Here is a 10289-nt window from a genome sequence, read left to right on the forward strand (position 1 = left end):
TAATATTATATATATATATATAATATTATATATATATATTATATATATATGGATCACTAGGGTAAATGTTGAAACTTGAGCTAATTGAAAGTTAACGCGCAATAAATAGTTGTATTATTTGTGGAATAGTTTTCAGAGGGATTATTTTTGACATTTGCGATGTTTAACAAAACTGCAAAATAAAGTTCCTCGTATACATCTATATAGTTAGTCGTTATTTTAGGCTTGAATTTTGAAAACGCTTGCAAATTGAGGTATCATCATAGCTCCGTATACGGTACGACGCGGTTTTAACACGAGGCTTTAATTTTCTTGATGTAAGTGACGCTGTGCTTATATGCTATTCCGCCCTAATAGACACGACATTTCACGCCTGTCTGTACAACGCAAAACGCGAAATATATCTACTTGCGCCGGCTTTGACGAAAATGTTTAATCAAGATCGAAACGCCGAACCGACAAATATTATCTAACGCAGATAAAATTCAGCTGTTACGGCTATTTCAGGCCACTATATTATGATTGTCGTTGTTCGTTATAACTGTCCACAAGGCATGCACCGGAGCTTCATCAAAGGTCGCGGGGTAGTAAGTGGCGTTCAACCTTGTGCAAGCGGACCACAACGTCGCTGTGGTAAGGTAATACGGAGTCATGCAGGTTAATACGCAGGTCGAACGAATGTGTCAAACCGTATCGTCGATTTTTACGAATTTATTTAAATAAATTCACACGTTGCGATATTATGTTAACTCTGAAATCCAGCGCTATTTCTCTGCGGTTTCACATCTACGATTGCTTTTTAGAGATTAAATTAGAATTTCTCTTTCCGCCTTTCGTGAAATACCTCTGCTTATGACACGTAAAAGGAAGTATTGTTCCTACGAAAAACAACTTATATTATTATTCTTATTTTTATTTTTTATTAAGATTTCCTTTGCGGCTATAGATTCATTTTTCTCCTCAACCGTAAAAGAAAGGTATTAGCTTCATACGAAAAACAATGATTATTATCAATAAAAATTCACTAAATTTAAAGAAATCCCTTTAGTTCACCTGCATTATATTTGTTGGCAAATTAAACAGCAAGGGTCACAGCATTCTGCCATATTGCCGTCTGTTGAGAGGCACTGATTACGTAGCACATGGACTCGCGTGACCCGCAAAATACTGTAATGAGAACTAATGAAGTCCTGTCATTGTTGTAGGCCCGTGTAATTGGTTGGTTGTGTTGTGTGTATACATATTTGTTTGCCAATTTGATGTGTGTTAATCGATCGGACGACGCGTACTACGCCTTCTACGTCTCTTAACTCTATTAGCTTTTTAAACCGACAATAGTGAGTGCACGTTCGTATGCTACAGCTACGGTTCTTGATTGAATTGTGTCTTGTGATAACTGGACATTCATGTTAAATCAGCTAGTGCAGCCATTTGGAGTGTGTTGTGTGTGTGGGCGTGTATTTGTGGAGTCCCTGGTCGCGACCCCAAACGTAGTCTTATGGCATCGGGGGTGACAGCGCGATTTTCGATGAGAGGGGTTAAATAGAATTCAACAAACATGTTATTTTTTTTGATTTTGTCCACGCGGTCACTACGCGAAATACTGACTTTTAGTTTCTACGCTGTTACTGTATGCAGTGAAGGCGAAAAAATATGCTCTACATCAGTGCGTCATCGTGCATAAATAGGTTCTCACATCTACATTGCAGGTACTTATTCGCAATAATTATCACTAGAAGAAGTGCTGAGTACTGGTTGGAATTCAATAATAGCCATTCATAGCTGATTTAGCCCTTAAATGCTCAAACACGTCATAGTAATTCGTTTGAAAATGGCTATGATTTGGATAAAAGACGGCATGAATTGCGACTATGACGATAAAAATGATTGAACAACCGCAAATGAAGGGAACACAGGACGTTTCATATGAATCGATCGTTAATTGTTCGACGATCTCATGAAGCGTTGGAACCAAGACATGTGTTGGGAACGAATAAATTTACTGAAACACCAGAGTCAACATTTCTAAATATATAATTTAGTGTTTGATATCGATATTATCCTTACACGCGAGTGTATCGTTTAGCAGGCATGATAATTCGTTTCGAAAATGCTGCCGTATAGTTTCCCGATTGACCAGAAACAAGTATAGTTGCCTACAATCATTCGTAATGTACCCCAGCACATGGATTGCGAGCACAACTGTGTCAAAGGTCGGCGCCTATTAATCCATAAGCCGAACTGAGGTTATCGCAAGTTTCGTTGATTCTGGGGTAGGGCTGCCAGAAGACCTTTCGACGTGACCGATTGTGTCCGAGGGGTACGTAAGGTTCGGCCAGTACGCAATCCACGTGATCGACACGTGAATAGGTCGTGACGTAGTAGGTTCGTGGGGGGCAGCTGTAGTGCGTCCAGGAAACGAACCGGAGGTGTCTTCATTTCGTTTCGCGCCATCTGCTTTTCTTTTTTTGAAATCGCAAATTTGGATGTTTTATTTCGTATGTTTCGCTCCACGCTTCGTGAGTTCAGATACAGAGATGCAGAAAGCGGCGCCACCTGTGGTGCAGAGGCTGCGATGCGGGGCCTGTCAAATCTCTTTGTAGTCGGACCGTCAGACGGCGCCGAAATAATTATTGAATTATTCAGCGGGTATTTTGCTTCGCAGCGAAAAATTCCTCATTTAAAAGATACAGTTTGAGGATGACAACCCGTCGATGTAAAAACGAATAAAACACAGGACTCACTCATGCCTTAAAGATTCGCATTGAGTACAACCAACCAAACGCCCTGCGCCGTAGCGTGCACGCATACCAATAGTCAGCCACGGAGCAACGCACTCTTGCACGCCCATAAATGTTCGCCTGCGCACGCGACACCATCACGTAACGGACACACTTCTTGCACGCAGCGCCACAGTTCGTTACGCACGCACTCTTGCACGCACACACTTGCAACGCGCTTTCTCGCACACGCGCGCTACCGCGCAGTACAGCCGCACTCAAGCGACTACGGGAGTACAGCGCCAGTTGTCCACAATAATTTGCTCGGATTTTGCATCAAGGCACGCGAGCGGCCCACAACGATTTTCGGCCGGCGCGAAATGCAGGTTCGTGCATGGCCTAACAGAACTCACGCGGCGCGGCCGCGCATTTTTCTGTTCTACCCGAAGCCGAGCAGAAAAGACGTGGGCTCGTCACGGAAAACCCCATTGTGTGCGGCGACTGGCGCCCACCCGAGCGCTTTCGCTGCAGGCGAAGCTCCGAGCTATGCATGAATCTTTTACAGGCGTCCTTCCATAGAGTGTACTCACGTCTATTGCGTCCGATGATTTGGCTTAGCTCTAAAGATGTTTTATAGAATGGTAAATTGATTCACGTTATTACTTTGCGAATAAGGGTCGAATGCCGGTCACGCGCTTTCGATTCCTTAAGTGGTTAATGCGGGATTGGGAACGGTGATACTGCTGATTTTAGGCGATCTCGGTAGTTTTGGATTAATTTGCTATGAGGCTCACTGCGTCGTGCAACTTATATTCATGTAATTCCGAACCGAGTCGCGACGTGGACTGGGGCCACTTTGGAACAACAATGCGTGGCGCTTATTTTATTGGGTCATGGTGATTTGCGGTTTCAGTGGGCCGAATGTACTCGTGTTAAATAAGAATAAATTAAACACGAACTTATTATTAAAGGATACAAATGAATACTAACAATAAATAACAACAATAAATTAATTTCGTGTGGCAGATTGAACACCACACAGACCCCCCTGTATGTTAGAGTGAAATGTAAGATTTTATATATATCATGACCTGAACAAAAGCTTGAATGGTAGTTCTGCAAAGCCAAGCTGTAAGGAATATTTGGCATATTCCCCACCATATAATCAGGGAAACGTACGAATTAGCTCAGGGCTATGTTAGTAACTCGACGAAAACTAGAATAACGTGAATATAATCGCACGTTAACATCACCGGCTGACAAATGCGAATTTCGACGACAATACATAGCTGTAAAGCGAACTGAAAAATTATCAAAAGCTCGCGGTCTTTTATAAATAAAGAAAAGCCTTATCACAGTTCCATTGTGTTTACACTTTGTCAACAGGAGATAGAGTTCTGTTCTAATGTTCGGGGGAGGATATCCGGTCTAAAAAATAGGACCGGCCATCTGGCTATTCTCTCACTTAGAAAAGGTCCGGGTTAATTAACAAAATTACACAAATTACATGGTATATGCACGAGTGATTATTATTTAACAAGTTTCACGGTTTTGTCACGGGTGCAGCGTCCCTGCTGCTTACTCTAAAGCTCACGCTAGTTTGTGATGCATAGCACAACGCGCTACTACATTCATACAGCATCCCGGCTGCGTTAGCATGCCTCTATCGCGCCCTGATCGATTAGCCTAATCGATGTCTGTGTTCGATTAGCTTAAGCGATGAGAGTGACCGATCAATAATTATTATCGAGCGTGATTGATTAATTATAAGCGCGACTGGTAAATGAGAGTGATTGGATATGTGCCTCGTGGAGCTTTATTTACGAGTAAGGCTGCTTTCATACGCGTTTTAATAACGATCGAATACGTGTAAATATATATTATTAAAATGTTCGCTTTTTTTATCTGAGCACTTTGTAGCATTTTACACTGGCCAAACTGGAAGTTGAAATTCTTCCAAAAAATATCAAAACTAGCTCTACGTTCTCGTGCCGCAATTGTTGCCATGCGACGAATGCCAGGGCATGCTCTAACAGTGTGCCAAAGCTCATGCTTGTATCATCAAAGTCACAATTCCTTCCAATATTACACATATCTGCCGGGCTATATGCTGCTATATAGGCTTAGAATTTGGTTCGGCGTTTTTTGCAAAAAGACACCATTATTTGGAAAGTAATAACGGATACATGATGCGGATGTGAAATGATAACGCTGCCCCGATGATGCTCAAGCGGATGTACGAATACTCATCTATAATTATTCGGTGTCTAGCTCATATCGCTCTAGGTTAAGGGTCGGAAGGAATCGGAGTTAAAGAGCAGTTCAGATGCGATGTGGTAAGCTTCTGCGGTTAGATTACCAAGGTTCCTGTTCAATTGGAGATTTCCTTTGCAACTGTGGGCTACGATGCATTCATAGCGTAGTGAGCACTTATAAAAGTTAAAAGAGAGAGAGAGAGAGAGAGAGAGTTGAAACTTGAATGTATACCGAGTATATTACTGCATGCTACTGCAACAGAGGGACTATTCAGATGCGCGTTAACATGTGTCAACGTGCGAATATTAGCAAACCAGCGTCAATGCGTAACATACATCTGTCAACACGAGATTGAAGTTTGCACTCAGTACAAGATTAGTTAGTCAGTGGTACGAGTCGTAAAAGAAAGTACTCTGTGAATTAGTACTCTCAAGAAATTCGTACTAGTCGCCTACTTTAATATATCTCGTTTAGCTCTAATGCCAATATTTACTCCATTACGGCCCCCTGCGTACCAGTAAATATCGCTAGTAGTACCAGCAAACACAACTAGGCAAGTTTGATAAAGATCGGGCGAAATGATAAGAAAGGTATTGGCAAACGCAAATGATAAGATCCGGTTCGACCATCATTAGCACTTGTACTAAAACAGCGGGAGGGGAGGACAGGGGTGGCGTTCGGCTACCCAATAAATGATATTGGTGGTGTTGTATATCTTTACTGTATGTTTCTCGTACAGTGACAACCAGTATCAGTTTCTAGCCACAGTATTAACAACAGGAGTGGCGTAATATGTAGAAGATCGCATAATACATAATCATTATATCAGGAGTGAATAATACTAGATTCTAATACACTCTATTATCATTCACTCCTGATTATATTTATAGGATATAGAGCGCGGTATAATATATATTTTTATAATGTCATTCCTGGTAGTATGTTTTGCGACACTAAACTGAATATTCGAGCGAGATTTGTTTTTATTCACATAAACGTTTTAATGTTACGCGCACGAGAAAACGATGTATGAAAATGTAATCTTAGAATGTAAAATATACAGTGGTTTCTTTGCTTTGATATTTTTGTACCAATGCGTCAGACTTGGAATTGGAATGACTGACTATACGATGCTTTAAAACAATAACAACAACAACAATAATAATAATAATATCGAAAAGATGTATTTTTTGCACATATATATACACACACACATATATATATATCAAGAGCTAATAATACCTTATTATTAGCTCTTGATATATATATATATATATATATATATATATATATATATATAATATATGATCACTAGGGTAATGTTGAAACTTGGCTAATGAAAGTTAACCGCAATAATAGTTGATTATTGGTGGAATAGTTGTTCAGGGGAATTTTTAACATTTGCGATTTTAACAAAACGCAAAATAAAAGTTCCTTATATCACTATATAGTTAGTCGTTATTTTAAGAGCTTGAATTTTGAAACGCTTGAAAATGATGTATCATCATAGCTCTGTAAGGTACGACGCGAGTTTACACGAGGCTTTAATTTTGATTAAGTGACCGCTGTCTTATATGCTTTCCGCCTATACGACAAACGATTTCACGCTGTCTGTACAACAAACGCGAAATATATTACTGCGCCGCTTTGACGAAAATGTTTAATCAAGATCCGAACCCGAACCGACAAATATTATTAACGCAGAAAAAATCACACGGCCAGCCACTATATTATGATTGACGTTGTGTTATAACTGTCACAAGGCATGCACCGGAGATTCATCAAGAGGGGGGGGGTAGTAAGTGGCGTAAACCTTGTGCAAGCGGCGTCGCTTGGTACAGGTATACGAGTCATGCAGGTAATACGCAGGTGTGTAAACCGTACGTCGCTTTTACGAATATTAAAAAATCACACGCTTGCGATATTATGTTACTCTGAAATCCAACGCTATTTCTCTGCGTTCACTCTACGATTTTAGAGTTAAATTAGATCTCTTTCGCGCGTGAATCACCTCTGCTTATGACCGTAAAATGAAGTATTGTTTCCTACGAAAAACAACTTTATTATTATTTTATTTTTTATTTTTTATTAAGATCTTCTTTGCGCATGATTTATTTTTCTCCTCAACCGTAAAAGAAAGTATTGCTTCATACGAAAAACCAACTGAATTATTATAATAAAAATTCACTAAATTAAAAAAATCCCTTTAGTTCACCTGCCATTTATTTGTTGGCAATAAACAGCAAGGGTCAAGCATTCTGCATATTCGCCGTCTGTTGACGAGGCACTGATTACGTAGCACATGACCTCGCGTGACCCGACAAATAACTGTAATGAGACTAATGAAGTCCTGTCAAGTTTTACCTGTCAAGGTGTACAGCCGCCAAGGCATTAATCGATACACGAACGCGTACACGCAATTCACGCTCTACTCATTAGCATTTTAAACCGAACAAAGTGATGCAGTCGTAATGCTACAGCTAGTCTGATTGAATTGTGTTTGTGATAACCCCACATTCATGTTAAATTCAGCTGTTGCAGCATTGATTTGCTTATGACCCTGGTCGCGACCCACAAACGTAGTCTTATGGCATCGGTGACAGCGCGATTTCTAACTTAAATAAGAAATTCAATACGGGGTATCACACAAATGTTATTTTTTTGATTTCTGATTACCACGCAGTCACACGCGAAATCTGACTTTTAGTTCTACGCTGTACTGTATCAGAGGAAAAATATGCTTACATCAGTGCAGTCATCGTGGCATAATAGTTTCTCACATCTACATTGCGGTACTATCGCAATATATTATCACAAGAAGAATGCTGAGTACTGGTTGGAATTCAATAAATAGCCATTAGGCTGATTAGCCCTTAAATGCTCAAACACGCTCATGTAATTCGTTTGAAAATGAGCATGATTTGGATAAAGACGGCCAATGAATTAGCGTATAGCGATAAAAATAATTGAAACCTCAAAGAGGACAAGGACGTTTCATATGAATCGATCGTTTTGTTCGAACGTATCTCATGAGCGTGGAAACCAAGACATGTGTTTGGGAACAATAATTTACTGAACACCAGGTCAACATTTCTAATATATATTTAGTGTTTGATATCGATATTATCCTTACACGCGAGTGATCCGTTTAGGCAGGCATATAATTTTTTCGAAGCTGCCGTATAGTTTCCGATGACAGAAACAAGTTAGTTGCTACAAATCCATTCGTAAGTATCCAGCCACATGACTGCCGAGCACAACGTGTCAAGGTCGCGCCTATTAATCCATAAGCGAACTGGGTTATCGCAGTTCGTTGATTCTGGGTAGGGCTGCCAGAAGACCTTTCGAGTGACCGAGTGTGCCGAGGGTACGTAAGGTTGGCCACGTACGCATCCACGTGATCGCACGTGATCAGGTCGTGACGTAGTAGTTCGTGGGGGCAGCTAGTGTGCGTAGGAACGAACCAGGGAGTGTTCATCGTTCGCGCATCTGCCTTCTTCTTTTTTTGAAATCGCAAATTTGGATGTTTTACTTCGTATGTTTCGTCCACGCCTTCGTGAGTTCAGATAAGAGATGCAGAAAGCGCGTGTGGTGCAGGGGCGAGCGCCTGTCAATCTTTTGTACGGACCTCGCGCGAAATAATAATTATTATTCGCGGTATTTGCTTCCAGCGAAAATCCTCTTTAAAAATACAGTTGAGATGAAACCCGTCGTGTAAAACCGAATAAAACACAGACTCACTCATGCTAAAGATTCGCATCTGGTAAACCCAACAAACGCCCGCGCGTAAGCGTGCACGCACACCATAGTACACGCACGCACTCTTGCACGCATGTTCGCGCGCACGCACACCATCGTAAACGGACACACTCTTGCACGCACGCACGTTCGTACGCACGCACTCTTGCACGCACACACTTGCACGCGCTTTCTCGCACACGCGCTACCGCGCATACAGCCGCATAAGCGCCTACGGGGTACACGCAGTTTCCACATAATTGCTCGATTTTGCATCAAGGCAGCGAGCGGCCCACACGATTTTCGGCCGGCGCGATGCAGTTCGTGCATGGCTAACAGAACTCACGCGCGCGCGCGCATTTTCTTTCTCCCCGAGCCGAGCAGAAAAGACGTGGGCTCGTCACGAAAACCCCCATTGTGTGCGCACTGGCGGCCCACCCGACGCTTTGTGCACGAAGCTCCGGCATGCATGAATCTTTTACAAGCGTCTTCCATAGTGTGACCACGTCTAATTCGCGATGATTGGCTTAGCTCTAAAGAGTTTTAATAATGGTAATTGATTCACGTATTACTTTGCGAATAAAGGTGAAGCGAGTCAGGTTGGATTCTTAAGTGGTTATGCGGGATTGGGAAGCGGTGATACTGCTGATTTTAGGATCTCGGTGTTTTGATTTATTTGGCTTAGCTCACTCGTCGTGCACTTATATTCTGTAATTCCGACGATCCGACGTGGTGGGGCCACTTGGAACAAAATGACGGGCGCTTATTTTCTGGTCCATGTGATTGGTTATCATGGACCGAATGTACTCGTGTTAAATAAAGATAAATCTAAACACGAACTTAAATTAAAGGATACAATGAATACTAACAATAAATAACCAAACAATAAATATAATTTCGCTGCCAGATTGAACACACACAGACCCCCCCTGTATGTTGAGTGAAATGTAAGATTATATATATCATACCTGAACAAAAGCTGAATGCGTATTTGTCAAAGCCACTGTGAGAATATGTTGGCATATTCCCCCATAAATCACGGGAAACGTACGAATTAGCTCAGGGCTATATAGTAAACGAACGAAAACTAGAATAACGTGATATACATCGACGTTAACATCACCTGACAAAATGCGCAGTAGTTTTTCCGCACTGTTTATTTTAAGGAAGCGCGCCACACAGTAAAGCACAATTGGACTTATATTTGACAACCGAAGCGAACAACATGTGGAACACCACGGGGCGAACTGCAAATCAGTTTATTATTAACCAATTAATGTATAACTCGGTATTTGTAAGAACCAGAGTGCGACAAATACCTCGCAAAGCACGGATGACTTGCGTTGCAAATTGACCGCTGAAGATAATTATAAAGTCGTATGTGGGTCAACGTGCACGCGGCCCTTTGCCACACCCAGTCAATCTACCCGTGTTGCTGCTGACATGTGCTCGGATCGGAGTCACTGTTACAGGTTGTCGCGAGCTGCATGAGCTGCGTCCTGAGCGATGAACGGCAGTGTACAGACAGAGAGAGAGAGCGAGAGAGAGAGAGAGAGAGAGAGAGAGAGAGAGAGA

At 41.6% G+C, this 10289-nt stretch overlaps 1 protein-coding gene across 2 annotated transcripts in view; it reads left to right on the forward strand.

Moving 5' to 3' along the window:
- Positions 1 to 10289, forward strand: part of LOC106807185 (transcription factor GATA-4-like) — a 66818-nt gene that overhangs the window by 30963 nt on the left and 25566 nt on the right. The gene's annotated exons all lie outside the window — the stretch shown is intronic.

The sequence above is a fragment of the Priapulus caudatus genome, unplaced genomic scaffold, assembly GCF_000485595.1.
Source record: "Priapulus caudatus unplaced genomic scaffold, Priapulus_caudatus-5.0.1 Scaffold10, whole genome shotgun sequence".
Classification (NCBI taxonomy): domain Eukaryota; kingdom Metazoa; phylum Priapulida; class Priapulimorpha; order Priapulimorphida; family Priapulidae; genus Priapulus; species Priapulus caudatus.